Source organism: Magallana gigas, chromosome 10, assembly GCF_963853765.1.
Source record: "Magallana gigas chromosome 10, xbMagGiga1.1, whole genome shotgun sequence".
NCBI lineage: Eukaryota > Metazoa > Mollusca > Bivalvia > Ostreida > Ostreidae > Magallana > Magallana gigas.
The window spans coordinates 12,748,764-12,769,343 of record NC_088862.1 but is presented as its reverse complement, the minus strand read 5'-3'; the positions used below and the strand labels follow the sequence as shown (position 1 = coordinate 12,769,343).

The following is a 20,580-nucleotide window of genomic DNA, read 5'->3' as shown; positions in this document are numbered from 1 at the left end:
TAGGGACCTTTTTAATCAGACAAAAACAATCGAATGAACTAAAAGTTAATACACATATTAAATGATACTGAATAGCTATTCAAAATATTTTGAAGAAGCCAAATGTAAACCATCAGAATTCAAAAAAGTATAATTCCATTATTCATACCGAACATTTTATTCGATCTAGCAAATCAGTTTATTGTTAGGTCAATGAATTAGTTTCCGTTAAAAATATTATGCAAAATCAATATTAACGGAAATTATTAAATATTAACCTGAACCGGTAAACCGGGGACCTTTTACTTATATCCATACAACGATTTCTTCAGTTTATGCTCTGAATTTCTCTGATTTCTTCACTGGGAAAGAACACAGATGGACAAATTCAACGAAGAATAGGAAAAACCGGGGCAGCTCCACTCTTCCAGTTTAGCACTTCTATCTTTTCAACATACCAAGAACAATCCGGCCTGATCTCTTCGTATCTTGATTTCTGTAACTTCAGGTATATATATGTGTCGTCATTAATTGTAAAGACGTCAAACTTGTTGGCCTTAAAATCGTTCCTTAACCAGTTGTCTAGAAAGGCAGGTTTAGTTTGTCTTCCAGAGCCATCAAGTAGAACTATTTCCACATTGGCATCAGTCCCGGATCCCATTCGATCTCCAGTCTTGACTCTGATTTCGTAGGTAGTCATTGTTCAACGTGCATGCTCTTCCAGCAATTATTTTTGGTGTGAACCAGCTTTCTAAGGTTAACATTTACAAAACTATGTACGAATGACATGTAGTGGTACCGGGCAGTGTTCAAAACGACCTAAATCCGGATAACACAATCCCTTGCTTGCTCCCTTCCTCCTGCTCTCAACTCGTGAAAACTTAACACAAGACATATGTGGTAGAACAGAACAGATTTATTTCTATCTATTTCCTATGTATTTATTCGTTTTTGAATTTTTTATTTTCGTTTTGTGCAGTATATTCTTAAATATTATTCTTCTAAACTTTTATTAAAATTTTCTTTAATTTCATTGGCTCGTATTATCATCCAATGAAGATTCTCTGTTTGCATAATTAACCGTTTAAACTAAGTTAAATTGGGCAGCATTTTATTTTTAACGACGTCGGACAATCCAGCGTATATAAGCTGCATCTTGTGGTATGTTATTATTATATTTAGTAATATATGTCTTTGCTACCATGATAGCGAATAGGGCATATTATTTTAATTGAAAGGTTTATAATTTATCGTATTTTTTGCAGGTAAACTTGCCATATTGATTTCTAAAACTTGTTTGTAAGTTCTAATAATAAATTATTACAAAACATTCCTAATAAATGAATACTGTAGTAACGATTGCTTATTGTCAACGAAAAATTGAAACTAAAACATATTAAAAGTACAGGCAAAATTGTATTTTGTCAATTATATTTTTCTTTGTTTATAGGTCAATGCTTTAAAACATTTAATAAATCTGTCAAACTAAACGGTTGTCTTTTGGATTTCCTTACTACTCGATTACATATTCATTATTTTTATTCTCATGCTAGTCCAGTTTTCCCTCTCAAGCCTCACCTTTTCATATTTACAGTATTGTAGTACTAACCGTGTGTTAAAGTTTGTATCATTGTTCGAAACATGACACAAAATCAATTTAACCTTGGTCGGCGAGACAGCATTATTGTTCAATAGTATGTTTTGTGGTATGCTTCAAAACAATTATATAGAGTCTATTCATATGCCACATACTTTAATACCATTGCACTTAGTTTCTTCATATTTTAAAGGAACCTAGTTACGATTTGAGGTCATGCTTTTAAAGAGAAAGAGGAACGGCAATTATAAACAAAGAAAGCTCGAGTCTTTTAATTGTTTACAAATACTGCAAAGTGAGGTATTTCCATTTCTTTGACAAATTGAATTGTGGGAATTAGATAAACTGATTTAATGTGTTCTTAAATAATATTATCAACAAAAACACCACTCTGTTAAACATTGCAACACTTAAGTATACAATAACATGAATCGACCTTTGTTTAAAACAAACCAAGAAATTAAAAACTCTGTATCTTGCTACTAACTCAATTTTTTACATTAAAAATTCGATGAAGCATAAATAATACCACTATTAACCATACTAGACTTTAGAAAACAAGCCTGTCTAGATGATACTTTTTTATTATTTTCATACACATATGCAAGCGTTACCTAATTTTAACAACTACTTTGTCATTTTTAAATGGGTCAAGGCATTAGGCGTTCGGAGAATCAGCCACTAGTGTCACCTGAAGAAAATCCCGTTACACGGGTCCCGCGTCGGCTGATTCTCCGAACGCCTACTGCCCAATTATCATTATTCAATTATACTGGGCAATTTTGGGGCCTTCTAAAGGGGCGCAGGCAGACTTTACCTGTGTTTCCTTGAATGAAAATAATACAACAGTTTGTCATTTTTGTTAAATTTTTAATGTCTTTATAATTTAAATTGTTGCATAAATAAAAAGAAAACATTGAATCAATTTTAATATTTCTATTTAATTTATTAGCACTACATGTAATTCAATAAAATAATGTTTTAAAATTGCATAACATTTTATATACAATTTTCTTTTTATTTTGACACTAAGAACTGTTTTATAACAAACTCATAAATACATGGATGTCTAAAACATAAATAACAATTTAAAATGACAAAAAGTTTTAAAAAGTATAATTTATACCAATATATATAAACAATATTTACACAGATACTAATATGGGCACTGAGTCTGTCTTAATGTCCTTTCACGTTCAATGTCACTATGTCAATGAAGAAGTTCCGATGCTGAATCTGCGTAGGTCATAAGGTCGATGAGGGTGGGGCAGGTGTAGAAGGTTCCATCGCAGAAGAAGGTCTCGGAGGCAGCAAGGTCTTGAAGGTTGTATGTTGTCGCAAACGCAAGTATCGTGTTGTTCTGGAAGATGTTATCTAGTAGAAGGAATGGTTGTCCCGTCTCTGTCTCTGTCCATTTCCCCTCCAGTCTGATGTCTGCTGTAGTCTTTGGAAGTGGTGGTGTCTGTTTCCTGCGGGCTCTGTAGAGTGATGACCTGGCGGTGTTGAAAGCAGCCTCTCGATGAGCTCTCTGCTGGTGTCGCCCCATTCGTTGTCTCTGAGTTTGTTGGGTTCTTCGCTGAAAATGGAGGGGATGGGCCTAACTTCATCTGTACATCTTATGGAGATGGCTGTCATAATTTGTTTGGCGACAACTTCAGTGTGGTCCGCTGCATGGGTGTGTTGCTGTTGTCCAAAACCTGTGGGGATGTCGTTCTCTGTTGAGATACTGGCGGAACACCCAGATGTAGTGCACCTCCAGAGGATCTATCTATTTACAGCTTAGATGAGTTCAGTTCAACATCTTTACAGTAATTGATTTCAAAACAAATATGTAAAAAATATCAGTGATTTTTTTTACCATAATGATGTTCAATTACATGGTTTTATGACTTTGTTATTAAAAAATATTTAAGCTTATGTCGTTCATTTATTCACAGCTAGGACAAATTTGTTGAAGAAAGTGATTTTTTATCATAATTATACCTTAAGATATAATGTTTTATTTTGTTAAAATGTAAATTTAAAAATTAAGAAAGATATTTTATTTTTATTTTTTTAAATAATATTTAATGATTATTTTATTTCACTGAACCATTTAGGTTTTTAAAAAAATATGGTATTTTTAATATAATTTCAGGTACTTGCAGCCATTAGCACTATTTATTGCATCTTTTTATTTTTTTAAATTAAAAATAAGACAATGTCGTCTACCTGTGAACTAAAGTATATACAGGTAAAGTCTACCTGTGTCCTAAAGTATACACAGGTAAAGTCTACCTGTGTTCCCTTAGAGGGCCCCATAATTGCCTTGACCAATTATTATTTTTAATTGAGGAGTAGGCGTTCGGAGAACACACCACACTAGTCCTGCAAGGTGATAATTGTTCCATGATTGACCATACCGTTGCATAGACTATAATTAGCACCGATCGTCCTAAATGTATATATAATCTGATTTATTTAAAACAAAAAAGAGAGAGAGAGGCCGGAAAATATTTAATGAGTTAAATAAGAGTCAGATTGAGGGGAAAACATACTTTCGTCAAGTTGAGTTGATGCCTACGGTAGGGACTTTATAATAGTACATCGCGCAATATTTGTCTTCTTTAAATCTGTGGCATATTTTCAACTCATAATATGCAAAAAAATAATACTTTAAAATAAAATATTACTAATTTTCAAGTGCACTTATATGCATGACTTGCGTAATACATTGCTATGTTTGGGACTCTTGAACAACATTAAAAAAATACATGTAACGTTTTCTAGAAGTTTTTGTTAAAAACAATTCAAAGAAAATAATGAATTTTTCTTCTAACGATCTTTATATCTAAATTCTAACAATAATTAAAACAGCGCTTGTTTCTCCTTCTTGGTTTAATCCCTGATACTGATAACACGCGTGTTACGGTGTCTTACACCATCGCGGTAAAATCGTGGCCACGCGATCACCGCCATTACAATACCGCGACGGTGTATCGTGGAGAGGATTAAAACACCATCACGGTGTCGCGGGAAAATACGGGATCTGCGTTGGCTGTAGTGTAATATACTTATTTTAATTGTAAGCGACCCCACTTTGTATAAAATTATAACATCCGGTAATATAAAAATATTCCATTTGAGGTGTATCTCCGAGCACGTCAGGAAGACCCGATAAGTTGCGATTTGGGTTTTTGTGTAAAATTTGATCAAAAATATGTAATATTGAGAAAACTTAAATTTTAACATTTTTTTGCTATTGTTCCGTCTTTTGTTTGTCTGTTTTTTTTTTTGTTTTTTTTTTTATTTTTGCTGTAATGTTTGCCCAAAAATAAATTGAATTTTGAAAATCGATAGGAAAAATATTAAACACAATAACTTTTTCTCACACAATGGTTTTTAAAAGGCCAACGTAGACGTGATTAGCTACTGTGGTTTCATCAATATTCGTTGAATACCAATTTTCGTGGATTTCGTTTTTAAGTTTATCCACGAATTTAAATATTCATTGAATTACAATTTCTACTAACATTTTGTATTGATAGGATCATTTGCCACGAATTTAGGTATTCTTGAAACTGTGATTTTCACTTTATCCACGAAAATTGATACCCACGAAAATTAATGAAACCACAGTATCGTGTAAAAAATATAGGTCGTTTGATACAAATAGACGTAAACCGTCAGGAGCATTATGCAGATTAGGAAGTAAAAATTCAAAGACAGTGCTTAATACTTAAGGCTACATTCGTCTGGTATGTTGACCGATAAGTTGATTCAAACCACTTTACTGTTTAATTAATTAATTGATTAATATGTGTTTAAAAAACTACTTTCAGAGTATATTTATCTATCGTTTATTTGTTTCTGTGTAAAACCCAGCAGCGTTGCTTGTTCATGCAGTTGTATGATTTGAGTATGTTTCGAGTGTAACCTTTGAATTTTATGATAACAGTCTTTATCATGTTTGATTTGACTTCATTTTCAGTTTTTTTTTTCACAGGCCTAAATTATAAGTTACACTATGATGTGATGGAAACCGAGATTTGTCAGAGAAAAAAATATTCATAATTTTGTTCTATTTTTTTTTCATTTCATTCACGGGTTTTTAAATTTATGTCCTTTAACTTTTGTCTCAACCTGACACAAAGGCATCAGAAATATATTGACAAAATTGAAAGTGTAAGCAGATTTCCCTAAAAAGGTAATAATAATCTTTTTTTAAATAAATTAGTCCTGGACCGGGTTGCCCAAAACACTAAATTAAATTGACTTTAACCACTGGTCAAATCTTTTATCCAGTGATTAAATTTTGACCAGTGGTTAAACTCTAATTCTCAAAAGATAACCACTGGGTAAATTGCTTAACCAGGAGTTAACTTTTGGCTTTTATTCTGCAGAGCTGGGTTAAGTCTTTTGACCAGTGATTAAACATAGATTTTCGCTTGTTTTGTCATAATTTTGACACAACAAATACTGTATACAGGGTTATTTTGCCCCGTATTATTATCGCCCTTCAGTACTTGCAAATGGTTTTGCCCCGACTTAAATTTGCCCAGACAAAATTGTTTACTAAAGAGATACATATGTAACTTGGAACATTGGTATTTGCCCAGGCTTAAATTCGCCCGCTGACACTTTATAGAATTCTTTTACATTGAACCGATGAATAACAATGGCCCAATGCAAACTGAAAAAAGATGATTTTAGACTGTTAATTTGCAATGAAGATTTTTTCTCTTTTATTGATTCGGTGGACCGTGTTTATCAACATGCAGTGGCATAATATTTAGTAGATTAAACGATAAGTACAATTAAATATCCGTGGCCAATGCTTCACTCAATGTAAAATGTATTAAGGCTTTACATCCTCAAATGATGAAGAACCAATCAGACCCAACCTAACAGAAAGTAGACCCAAACTAAACCTTCAGTTACTTTCGGGTTCTGCTTGGGGTTTACTCCGGATTGACTAGAGCAGATCCGGAGTTAAACCCAGAGTGAACCCATATTAAACCTCAATCAGAAGTATGCCTCTGAAAGCAGACGCTATATGTATATTTGTAATATACACGGGGTGGGAATTACAGGTGGTGAGATGGTAAGTAAAGACGGGTCTGTGTCACACTTTTGCGCGTAAAGTAGACCCCCCAAAATACTCAAGATAAACCTAAAGTAAACCACAAGTGAACCCAAAGTAAACTCAGAATTGACGCACAATTTGAACAAGCAGACCCATAGTAAACCCCGTGTAAGTTCCGAAATTAAACCCGAGGTTTACATGGTGTCTGTTCTGGTGTTAGGTTGTGCTGCACTGCACTGTAATACTGGAACCCCACCAACACTTTTTTCATATTTTTGGTTAATTTATAATATGAATCAGATCTAGAACACAGAAATATTGAAGATGGTGTGACCTCTAAAGAAAAGGTCTTGTCGGCACTGTGATACCGTACCCCATCAACACTTTTTTTTTTCATATTGCTTGTTTATTTAAGATATGGATCAAATTTAGAACACAAAACTATTAAAGTTGGTGTGACATCTAAAGAAAATGGGGAACTACTTTGGAAGTCAAATCGAGACAAATCCCGTAGATGTACGAAACAAAGAAATTATAGAAGCTAGGGAGCGTTATCTCCAGGAACAGTTTGAGAGAAATGAGGAAAAGGCGGAAAATGATGATGATTCTACCGATTCTACCAGAGAGCCAGGTTATTTGTTGTCATATTTTCACGATTATTGCTTTAACATGTAATACATATTCAGTACCGTTAGAACAAGGTAAAAAAGTTTCGTTCGGCCGTAAAAATTCTGCAAAACGTTGTTAAACAAAGAAGACTTTTTTCATTGCTATCCTAAAAAATTAGGAAATATTTATAATAATCCCACATTTCTTTTTCAAGAGCACTTTTTAATGAAATATATCTTTGTCATTTTCAAAGTTCTACTTATTTCTCACTCGTCACTATTTTTTTGTTGAAATCTTGTCACTAATTTAAAATACTGGTTTCTTTTTTTTCTAGCCATATCCAATTTCGATCGAAATACGGACAGAAAGCCATCCGTTCTATGTGGAATAGAATTGAAAGTCATGAGTATTGATCCAAAAGACCATAGCTACCCATTCGAGAACCTTGTCTTTGAAGGAGGTGGTAGCAAGGGTCATGCGTACGCGGGAGCTATTAAGGTAAGAGAATATCGGTATTTTGCTTTGTAATGGTGTTCCTATTGTGTACATGTATCCACATTTCAGTCATACTCAATTTGTATTTAAAAAGGATATAAGCGTGTTTTATAGGTTTATTAGACTATTCTTTGCAAAAATTAGATAATAAAGATGTAGTTAAGAAAAAAATATTTTATCACCTGGCAGAAAGTCAACAAATATTTTGCCTTGCAGTAATGATACACGACCTAACATATCTAATAAGATCCTAAATAACTCTTTTTAACGATGTACGTGAGCGGATCAAGGATATTTGTTTAATAAGATTGATACGAAAAAAAAGATAATAAAAATAATATTCATGGGGACAAAAGTCAATTTTGTTTGGTTATCAAATGTTGATACCTCGTTATATGATTAGGTACATTGTTTGAAGTTGATCTAATATGGTTTATATGTGGTCAGTAAATTCTATATGGGGCTTGAACTCCGCTCTATCTCCAGATGGAATACACTGAATACGGATAAACCATAACAGATCAAATACAAACATTGTAATGATTATATTTCATAGATAGTCTTTTTATAAATGGCAAACCATTTATATAACGATAGAAATCAACGTTCCATAACAAATTTACAAGTTTCCAAATGATAAAAAACCTGACGTTATATTACTATAAAAATGACGTTATAGTGCTCAAAGGAATGACTATTCCGTATTATCTATTGAACTTACATGACCTCCACGTGGCTTCTGTTAGAATTTAATTGAGCAGGGGATACGATATTGAGTTCTACGACGGTGAAGGGTTTTATCATTTGCCTAATGTAAATTTATAACGGTTCTTTCTATAGTGCATATTGCATAAAACTGTATTAATTACTTTTAAACCATACACTGTGTTCTCAATTCGTTCTGTAGGCTTTGGAAGAACTTGGACTTATCAAACAGATCAAACGGTATGCCGGAGCAAGTGCAGGCGCAATGACAGCTGCCCTTTTGGCCGTGGGATACAATTCAAAAGATCTCCAAGACTTCTTAACTCAAGACCTGTCTCTAATTTTATTAGGTAAATATTGATTTTAAATTAGTTTAACTTTACTTCAACTAAAATACAATGCAAATACATGTGCAATTTCTTAATCGGTTAGCTATATTCGAATAATTGTCATTGATCATACATTCTTAGAATATCTAAGATTAGTATACAATCATGTATTTGTTTTTAATTTCGCGGCAGCCATTTCCAACAATAAACTTTAAGAAAATAGTTTTAAGTAACGTAAAGCCAAATAATGAATAAAAGTATGTTGATATAATAATAAATAGTTCTTGAATTTATTTGTTTTTTTGTCGTTAACATATATCAGATTTAGAGTACTTAGTTAGTCTTCTCCCCTACCTGTTAATGGGATAGTGTGTTCACCCTTGTTTTTTAACCTGACACAATTGACTTAATGATATATTTTATAAAACATTTTCTTCTCAGATTCCAGGTTTGGAAGACTCAGTTATCTGCCAAATCTTCTGTCGGGATACGGCTGTAATCCTGCTAAAAAATTCTACAAGTGGTTCGGGGAACTGTTGGAAAAAAAGATGGGAAACATAGACGTTACCTTTGAAGAGGTACTTTGATTTATTTGTTGTTTATGGTTTTATGAGAGTTTAATTAAAAGTATAGGCTGTACAAACATGACAAAAGACATCAATTTAAACAAACTTATTGAAGTAGAAAAGTATGCATAAAATCTAAAATAATGATTTTTAAAATTTAAAGCTAATATGTTTGATTTTTTTCTTTTTGGACAGTTCTACTTTGTTTTAATTAACTAAGTATTATTTTGTTTTTGTTAACAGCAAGCTTTCATGTGTGCGTTTATAATTCTTAGCATTTTAAAAAGACTGGAATAGAGTTGTGTGTTATCGTGACTAATGTAAACCGTATGAAAGAAGAATATTGTCACGTGAAGACTACACCTGATATGCCCATAAGATTAGCCGTACGGATGTCTATGTCATTGCCAGGTAATTTGATGCTATTTTGATGCTATTTTGAGTTGTTTCTTTATTTGGTTTCTCGTTTTTTTTAATTTTTTGTTTCTTGCTGGGATGGTGATGATAATTGTTAGTTTTAATTTGAATACGAATATAATAACACCCAAAATCATATAATCAAGGAGAAAACAAAATTATATTATTGTTTGACTCTGGTGGTTTTTTTTATTAAAAATGATGTAGTTCCATATTCAGATTATACATATGAAATTTATTTGTCAGACAATATATATATATATATATATATATATATATATATATATATATATATATATATATATATATATATATATATGTGTGTGTGTGTGTGTGTGTGTGTGTGTGTGTGTGTGTGTGTGTGTGAGTGTGTCTGCGTGTGTCTGTAAAACATATAAAAAAAATATGATAGATAGATATAGATAGATAAATAGATAGATAGATAGATAGATAGATAGATAGATAGATAGATAGATAGATAGATGAAATAGATAATGTAGTTACAAGTATCAACATGCTTTTACATTAATTATCATTTTCGTGTTATAGGACTTTTCCAAGCAACAAATTACAAATCGTACGGAGAAACAAACTTGTATGTTGATGGGGGAGTACTTTGTAACTATCCAATTCACTGCTTTGACGGTTAGTTGGTTTATATACTGTTTTTATATTCTTTATTATTAGAAACTTCAACATCAGTATTTAAGTCGTGGACATCACCGTGTTTAAAATGTTCAACTGTTCATGTCAAAAAAGTGTAATGTACACAGGATGAATCCCTGCCATTCAGTCAACTAAAATGTTACTAAAAGGTAACTAAAAGGTGGCTGAATGGCAAAGCTATGCCATTCAGTCACCTTTCCAGACCATTCAGTTACCATTCAGTTGACTGAATGGCAGAGCTTCATTCTGTGATAGTAAGTAAATACTCGACCATGACCGTATTTGTTGAAAAGCGTAGAGCAAATGTTTTTCGGATGTGTTCTTTAAAACGACTCGATTCCATCGGTTCCCTGTCTTTAGCTGCTTTAAAAAACCATAAATCCTATTGACTAGAATATCTGCCAAAGAACCTTCAAGTTCAATAGACGTGATCCAAGCAGAGCCCGGTTTAAAATAGGCTTTATTTCCTTTCACAATATTTGCATTATTTACTTATAACCTTGAAAAAATGATGTCCTACATGTTAACAGCAAAACAGCTATTCTAAACTTATTACATTCATCACAGATTGCAACAGATTTTCACGAACACCACAAAATCATCTAATTCTTATCCAAAAAACAATTCAACCGGATACGTTTAAGACCTACAATTAAAAAACAAAATTTCATGTAACGAAACGTCAACAAGACCGCTACATTAGGGTATTTCACGTTCTTTCATAATATTCATCACTGACAGCTTGGGTTTCCTAAAAATACTACTAAATCATTCTAAGGTTTATCCGGAAATCCAATGCAACCGAACGTGTTTAAAACTATTCGGTTCGGTTTTGGTAAAAATTTCGGCCACAAAAAATAATAATCTTATTATTTAATCGCACGCCCGTTCGTACCCTTTTCCACTTAATGTCCGACGAACAAGAAAATCTATTGGTATGGCCTTACTAGGATATGTATATTTTTTTCATGTAAAAATGATAAAAATATAGATAAGGTATCTATGCTAGTATATATAACAACAAATATTCTTATTCACAAAAATAATTTCAAAAAGTATTTAAAATAAAAAATTGACTCAACAATGCATTCATAACTCATTCAAAAACTCCGTCATTTAAAAGGATTAATATTTTCTGTGAGGCTTGTTGTATATAAACGTCATAATGATGATCTGAACTTGATTTACATCAGTAACCTCATCAGGGTTATAAAATAAAACAGACTTCAGACAGATAAATGGATGGACAAACAGACAGTGATAGCCAGAAATGATGATTTGATATACTATGAAATCATAAAATTAAACATAATTATAAACATAAGACATATATTTTAAATATCAGTTACTCCACATGAACAGTAAACAGTCTATAGCCATTACAAACTTCATTACTGCACTTGGTCAGTATAAACAACTTTTGATATCTATCAATTGTATTTCTTATAGCATATGCATGTATCGTAATATATATTCTTTTACGATAATAATTCTTAATTGTATGCATTATATGTCCAAATTATTCATGACTTTTGAAGTTTCAGAAATGGTTTTCAAATCCAAGTAAATGTAATAAATAATAAATGGTAGATCATTACTGGTTTGGTCCAGCTTCATATTTCAGGATATGTTGTGTTGCTTATTAATTGTCTTAATATTATATCATAAATGTTCAAATAAATATTGTCGGCCTTGAATTACCAAAGAAATGATCCAAGTTATCAATCGGGAAAGGCTTTATCATGATGAACATAAGAGAAACGATAATCAGCACTTAATTCTCTTCATCACTCATGGTTTCTGGGTTGTTTTTTTTTTTTTTTTACATAATTCTTATATTTCTACGCATTGTGTCTTGTATTAGGAATGACCTCGTCAACACATACCAGTGATGTTCTCATCTCTTGGAGGTTTGCAAAATTTGTATTAAAAAAACAAAATGATATTACTAGTACTATTACTTATAACATATAAGAATGACTCATATAAAAGGATCATTTAAAGAAGCTACAAGTAGAAAAATAAAATTCATATGGGCATATTGTGAAAATGTATGCAACATAGACAGACAGAAGCTTATATATAAATGGATTATTCTATATCAAAATTTGATATCAGGTAAAACTTGTCAACATTTTATTCTAATCTTGAAAATTTAAATTAATATTTATTTACTTTACAATTTCAAATCTTACATGTATATGACTGTGTGTATTTACAAAATCTTATGTTTTCATGATTTGAAAATAATGGGTTAAATAATAATTTGTAACAATAATGAACACATCACATTAAATCTAAATATGATGTGAGCAATTCTATCAACCGATAAACCAAGATATAGTAATGTTTCCTTCAATTGTACTTTGATTTTTACAGTTCAATAAAATTGATTATCAGTCAGCTGTTCAAATGGTTTTACAGTACAGAAAATCAACATTACCAGTTATTGATAGTGGAGAAAAGATTAATTCTTCATGTTTTGAACTATATGTGCTAAAAAACATCATTGCAAAAATATGACCTATTTCCTTACATTTATATACACCGTTCAAGCTAATATGCATGAAAATGAAACAATATACCTTTATCACCTGCATATGGTGTTTTTGTTTCTCATTTAATGCGATACGCAAGGGCATGCTCTTCGTATGAACAGTTTCTAAGGCTAAGCAAGCTACTGACAAACAAGTTGAAAAAAACACAGGACTTTTTACAGTCTCGTTTGAAGTCATCTTTTCGTAAGTTCTATGGTCGATACAACAACCTTGTCAGCAAATACAATCTCCCACTGAGTCGCATGCTGATTGACGTTTTTTATACTAATTGTTAGACCATAATTAATCACCTACTTGTCTACGGACTTTTCCGTTTTTACCCGATTACGACAACGAACACAAGGCGGGTGTGACCGGTCAGCAGAGGATGCTCACTCCTCCTAGGCACCTGATCCTGCCTCTGGGTTTTCCAGAAGTTCGTGATTGCTCTTCTATGGACTTTTGATTGAATACCGAATTGTCCACTGATTGATTTTTCTCCGTTTTTCCCGATCATGATATTTTCCCCAATATTCGACATTTTCCCCCATAATGACATTTTTACCGAAATGACACTGGGCGCACGCCAGGTGTGACCGGTCAGCAGAGGATGCTTACTCCTCCTAGGCACCTGATCGTACCTCTATTTGGAGGTCTGTGTTGCTCTGCTTTGAATTTATATTTTGTTTTATGGATTGTTGAGACATTGTTGAGACACTTGAGTTCACGGTTTTTTATTGTCATTTTTTCACTGTATGAGATTGATTAAACAGCTATAGAACAAGTTCTCTACTTACAGGATGGTGGCTCTCCATGGATTCAAAAGATAGTTTTTTAGAAAAACTTCAGCCATTACATGATCTTCCGAACGTGTTAGACAAGCGACACAGATTTGCTCGGGACTATAAAGATCCAGAAAAAACGTTGGGCTTTATACTGGTAAGACTGTCTACAAACCTCTATTTCAGTTGTTGTTACATGTAATCGCAAACAAATGAAATAGAAAAGTTAACTGTATTCATAGCCATCGCAAAATAAATGAAATGTAAAACTGTATACACAACCATCGCTCAAGATGAAATTCACATTATATACTGAAACAACAATTATGTTAATAATTGTATTTATGTGTTGAATGCTATAATTTTATTTGCTTATTTATTGTATTTTTCATGTATATGTTTGATTAGATAAGTTGCATTTCTTTCCCAGGCCTTGTAGTGGTCGTTGGCCATATTATGTAATTTCCCTGCAGTGGTCACTGTCCATGTCTATTTTTAGCCCAAATTCTTAGTCTAAAAACCTCCAAGTGACCTATCATGTAATTGATAAAAATCCAATGGTGAAATTCTCCCCAAATTTAATTTAATAGCCAATCAAATTAAGCGATACGGTAACGTGGTTTGATGCGGTCAGTATCTGACCGGTGAGATTAGGGTCATTCTGTCTTCATCTCTGATAGTGTTAGCACGAGTAATGTTTTGATACAGTAAGTTTTGAAACGCAGTTTCTAGTTTTTTGTTGTATGCGATATCGCATGATTATTTGTGCTGGTTCCGGTTGGGGTACAATATGTAAACAATGAGTATTTTAAATGTGTGCGTGATTGGACATTCTTACATCAGAAGATTAAGAGATTATGGTATGCAGACAGAAACAGACAATCTAAATTTGGACCCTGAAGTGTTTAAAGTATCATTTAGAGGAAAAGGCGGTTTGAGATTAAACAAGCGTGTCTTCAGATCGGAGATTCTGCATTTTGACTCAATTCCCGATGTGGTGTTTTTACAGATTGGTGAAAATGATATCTGTGAAAATACAAACAGTGAGAAATTAGCTAGGGATATTATATCTGTGGGACAGTATTTAAGAGATGGGGTTAGAGTAAAGGTAGTGATAATAGGCCAGTTAATTCGCCGAATGCATTTTTCATCATGCCAAAATTTTAACGTCTTTGTGGTTCAGACTAATGAACATTTGAAACGTTTTGCTGAGCCACGTGGTGGAATTTATTTCTGGGGACATCGGGGTTTTTGGAAGGATTTTAAAACTGTATACACAACCATCGCTCAAGATGAAATTCACATTATATACTGAATTTAATTATGCATTTTGACATTAAATGTATTACTTATAGTTATTCAGTTTTTGACGACGGTTGTGGGCATTTATTTTGTCTGAAAAAAACTGTGACATAATGTGCTATTTTTCATTATTTCTAAATACATTTAAAAAATATCACACATTTTTTTAAGCATAATATACCTCTTTTATTTCTCTTTTCAAAATAAAATAAAAGTGCAAAACATAACTTTATTCACACAATTACGTAAGGTACAACATCTTTATTTTCTTAAGTTTTAAACATCTATTATATGTACATATTAGGGCATAGATTCAAAGAATCATCTTGTTTACGTATAACAATTATTGATATTATTTATAGTTGATATAAATATAGATATTTTAATACAAAAAGTACAACAAACAAATAAAAACACGTATAATGCCAAATTACACCAACAACAACAACAAAAAAAAAGGAAAGAAAAGAAAAACCCAGCAAAAAACCTCAAAATACAATAATAACATGAAGAGAAAAAAAAGGACATTTCCACAGGAATATTTTTATGTATCTTTTTCTTGTATTCCAGTACGCTGACGCTGAAACTGACTTGTTCCGATACATCTGTGAGCAACGATTAGGAGTTGAGCTTGATCCAACCCCCAATACTAAACTAGGAAGGTTAGAACAGAAAGCGTAATAAGATAAATCATTCATTACCTTGATCCTGTATTCAATATATACATTACTATGCATGTTGCAAAATATGCACCAGAAGAAACAAATTGAAGAAACACATTGTTTATGTTTAGAAACCTATTTTTCACACTGAGAAAAACTAACATTTTCATTATTTGTTTATAAATTTCATTGCGTAGAATGTAGTATATTATAAGCACACTGCACATATACAAGGTTATTCCTGGCTTCAGGATCATGAGGCAATTTCAGACTTAAGTCAATATTTCAGTATTTCATGAAATGATTGTTTATCATAAAAAGACATTAAAATTTGTAATGAACAACGTTAAACAAAGATCTTTTAAAAGCATTTCAATTTTGACAGTGATATAAATCAAGAAACATTAAGGTAGTGTACTATTTTTGACTTAAGTCGTAGATTGCTTCATGATCCTAGGTCCAGAGTTAATGATTTTGTTATGATACATGTACATTACAGAGAAAAAATGAAACTACAAAGAGACCAAGAAATAGCTAAGCGAGAACACAGACGAGTTATTATGGCAGTTGCGGAATTTATGAAAGTAATTACAATTCTGATTATGTATTTAATACATATTTTACAAATTGTTTGACAAATTTATGAATGGCCATTTCACTTTTAACGAGACGCCGCTTTCAATTGGGTCTGCTGTTGTCTATAACCTATTCATTTCGAACATTATACGCTGAAGGTTGTAGAACTGTTGCAAGTGCTTTTATAGACTCGGAATACACGCGATCATTTATTTTTAACAGTATATTACCATATTTGTATCTTAGCTATCAAATATAAGGTATATCTGAAGTGCAAAAAAGATCTTTCGATATATCAACATTTCTGAATTGCAATGAAACAAATTTTAACTATATAAAAAAATGATACTGTTTTGATCTACTTTGGATTACTTTAATGAAAATGGAGAATGTTCTTGGAAATAATATACAATCATACTTTCTTTTTTAGGTTTTGAGGAAACACGAGCTACATAAAAACCATACAATAAGTCGGAAGGTATTAAAGGAAGCATTCGAATGTGTAAGTCAGAACTGTAATGGTCAAGTGTATATTTCTTTGGTTTCATTAATATTCGTGGTCATCAATTTTCGTGGATTTGATATCACAGTTTTAGGGATCTGTAAAACATTGTACAATGATCAAATCAATACAATGTGTTACTAGAAATTGCAATTTTGGTGAACATTTCATTTCGTGGATCCACTCAACTTCGAAATTCAAAAAGTGATATTTAACGAATATTGATGTACCAAAAACGTTTTATAAAGATTTATAGAATAAAGCATTTATTAACCAAAATATTTACCGTAGGGGGCACTCATTAGTATATTTATTGAATTTCCAAATTTAAAGAATAGATTATATCATTTTTAAACGAAATTAATTTTTTTATTTTCTGTAGGAGGAATTTTCTACAAAGAGCAGTGAATTGCTTTTTGGAAAAGACTGTACAGTGGAGGATGCCTTTAAAATTCTGGACAGCAATAAAAATGGCGAGGTTTAAAATTTTCTAATTAGCATTATCTTTTTTTTATTATCTCAATAATTGTGTTAGATGTTAATGTAATAAGGACAAATTCTTTAATGAAAAAAACAGCCTTTAATATCCTCAGAAAAATATTCTTCTTGGAATTTTATTTATTAAAGACGTAAGATGGTTCAAATACACATATATTCAGTATAGTTTAAGCAAAAAACAGGGTAAAAAACACCAAAACGGTTGCAAAGTCCCTGAATTAAGAATGCAGAATTTAGAATGACGAAAACATGACATTTCGAAATATTATATTCGATAATAAAAGGTATAGTAAATTTCAAAAATTTACTCTTGCTTCCAATTGCAGATAAACTTCCAGGAGTTAATAAACTTTATAGAAGGAGCAGGTGTAAATTTACAGCAACGTTTTCTTGGCTACCAGAGAAAAGACATTGATGGACTTTTCAATTACGCTTTAACGCTTGAAAACGCTATCATGACGAACGTACAACGGGCATTTGTCGATGTAAGTGTACATTGTCGTACCCGTTTTCTTTTCCAATTCGGCTCTTATGCATGAGGATAGGTATGGTTTTGAGATAAAGGTATATTTATATGGTTCCATTAACGACTTTCTAATCATTTACATGCATTCACCAGAAATTCGTGTTGTGCTTTCTAGATAAATAACTTGCATTTTTAATACATTTGCTCCAATTATGTTGGCTGATTGATAAAGCTTGTTATCTAAAAAACAGTTATTGTTTTTTTTATCATCTTTAAATAACAGCGCCAAGATGTGGATAGAACTGTGGGCATTAATACTGGACACGTGGGGACATCTGATTTTACATTGGAAGATGGAGATAGGAGCTTCGCTGTTGCTGTAAGCTGACTTCTTCTGAAATAATATTGGGTCAATTTAACACAAGCAAGTGAAAATGTGGGCTTTTAAGCTACTTAAAAAGGAATATTTTTATTGATATCTTATCTTTGCAAAAGCGACGTATGCCTTTTAAGTGTATTTGTATCTTCTGGTAAAGTACCATTTACATGGTTAAATGTTTAACATTGGTTCACTTAACATTTTTACAGCAAGGTTACAAATCGACCATGGTTTTTTTGAAATACTTTGTCGCCAAGAAACTTCTGAAGGATGTTGAATCACTTCCGGAAAGTAACAGTTCCATGTAAAGCAGTTTTAGGAATGACGCTAGAGAAGAATATGAAAATGATGACGTCGCACAAAGTAACGTCTCTAGGGGAATGATGAATTAGACGCCAAAGTCGGCGCCCTTGCCAAGACTAGCAATATAAATCCTGATAGTATGTACCGTAAGGAAGGATTTGTTTGACGGACTGTTTTCTTTTCTAGAATGTATATTTTTGAAGCTTTGGTATAGGATGACGTTTATATGTACATGTAATCAGTTCATTTTTTTTCTGAAAATGATGAATAAAAAGTCATTTTGTACGATTAAGAACTATTATTCAGTTGTTAACTTTCAAAAACCTCGGTCAAACAATATCTTAAGAAGTTTGTGTCCTTAGAGTATGATCATAAACTCCTCAATGTTTGGCTGTCTCAGAATTACTGAGTTAATTTTAACCAACATTTACAAAGAGTATTATTGGATTAAGGGAATTCAAGTTTGTTAAAACGAAAGACCACAACCCGTTTCAAGGGAATGATATTTATGAAAGAATCGAAATTTGTCGGTATTTTTTCAGCGTTGCTGTTAGGAACATTCCTCGTTGAAATGCGACCTTTATGATAATTAAAGTACATTATTTAAACAAGCATACAATTTCCAAGAAAAAAAATATAAAATAAAAGATTAAAACAACTTTTATTTTATGACAAACACAGCAAACTTCAGAACGAAAAATCCTACTTTTAGAAGAAATTTCCAATAACAGCAGTCATTTACTGACTGAAAAATCTGTATAGTACAGAAAGCCTTAGATCTCCTTGTTAAACATTGAGATGGTGAGGTTGATCAATTGTTGGCACACCTTTCCACGAGATGGCATTCCATGTAAAATTATGCAATGTCCTTTATCACCAAATGCAATTACAATGACCGATCGGCGCTGTCAATTCCTCTGGAGTAACTCCTGGTCATGAAGTTGAAATTATAAAATAAGAAAGAAAAAAAACAGCAACGAAATTTAACTATAAACAATTTAAACTACTTAATTTAAGGACGTTGGTTGTTGGATGGTGGTTGCAATGTTTCTTGCAGCGGTTGATGAAGAAAAAGGAAGAGTAAATCATGCTCACAAATTAACATTGTGTTCTAGAAAATTCTGAATATAATAAATGAGGGATGTTTTAGGGGTTAATTAAAAAAATTGACCGACTACTCAGAGTTATTGCCTTTCCTCATAAATTATCAACAATGATTCATAACGAAGGATAACCTGATTTATCCTTACGAGATAAACCCTTTAAATCAAGACATCTTACAATAATTCAACACCTAACCCTCCATCTAATTCTTACCTAGTCAGCTCTAGTCCAAACGTCTGAACTTCCACATCATAAATAATCTTATTTTAAGTGTGTAAAGACAACACAATGGTACATGCATGTCAACTTGCGTAAAACAAATTCATGGTGTTAGAATGTCCAAGGTGTTATTAGTAAACGCGCCCCAATATACTATGATTGTTTTTAACTTGAATGTGGATTTAACATAACATTTAGTGGATTAAACATAACATTTAACCTCAAAAGAGTAAAACACCAACACTTTTTTTGATTTAATGGTTCATTGCAGCTATTAAACACGATCTAAAGACTAACACGAATTCAAATTTGGCATTTAATCAGTAAATTATAAATTATTGTTGTTGTAATTAAATGTACATTATGTTGTGATATATTTAAGTTCTAACATATAAGCTCACCTTACTTTTTGTCTGCCGCACGTCCGTCCGTCAAATATATTACGACATTGATTTATGATCTTAAGTGACCTCCGGTCATGTCATGGATATATAAATAAAAAAAACAATTGGATTTATTTTCTTATCTTCACTGGTTAGAGAGTTCCATAAGTGCTAATAAATACGTATACACTCATTTTGGAGAACTTTATTTGGGTAACTCCAGGTCTTTGTTGAGCGTTGGTTCATAAAACCGGAAGTAGTAAATAGTTCTTATTAAAACTTGAAACATATGTTTATTACTTCTTTTTAAATAGTGTGTCTTTTAAAATTCCTAAGGTTTTTATTTTTTCAATCCCTCCCCTTTCCTATATCTCAAAAACAGTAGGATATAGAAAAATGACTACGCCTATGATTTTGTATAGATTAATCACGGCGAGTA

General features: G+C 32.1%; 1 non-coding gene across 3 annotated transcripts; it reads left to right on the top strand.

Annotated features, from left to right (window-relative positions):
- Positions 1-1,020: 1,020 nt before the first annotated feature.
- LOC105342834 (uncharacterized) lies at positions 1,021-18,730 on the top strand. Of its 3 annotated transcripts, XR_010710515.1 has the most exons (16): positions 1,032-1,140; positions 1,245-1,278; positions 7,057-7,272; positions 7,585-7,748; positions 8,653-8,800; positions 9,221-9,357; positions 9,621-9,756; positions 10,312-10,407; positions 13,765-13,904; positions 15,620-15,711; positions 16,211-16,295; positions 16,718-16,789; positions 17,172-17,267; positions 17,614-17,772; positions 18,037-18,132; positions 18,342-18,730. It is a non-coding gene; the product is annotated as an uncharacterized protein (transcript). The 3 variants fall into 3 exon arrangements; XR_004597812.2 differs by lacking the exon at positions 1,245-1,278 and having other exon boundaries at positions 1,021-1,140; XR_010710516.1 differs by lacking the exons at positions 1,032-1,140; positions 1,245-1,278 and adding an exon at positions 5,193-5,313.
- The last annotated feature ends 1,850 nt before the right edge of the window (positions 18,731-20,580 follow it).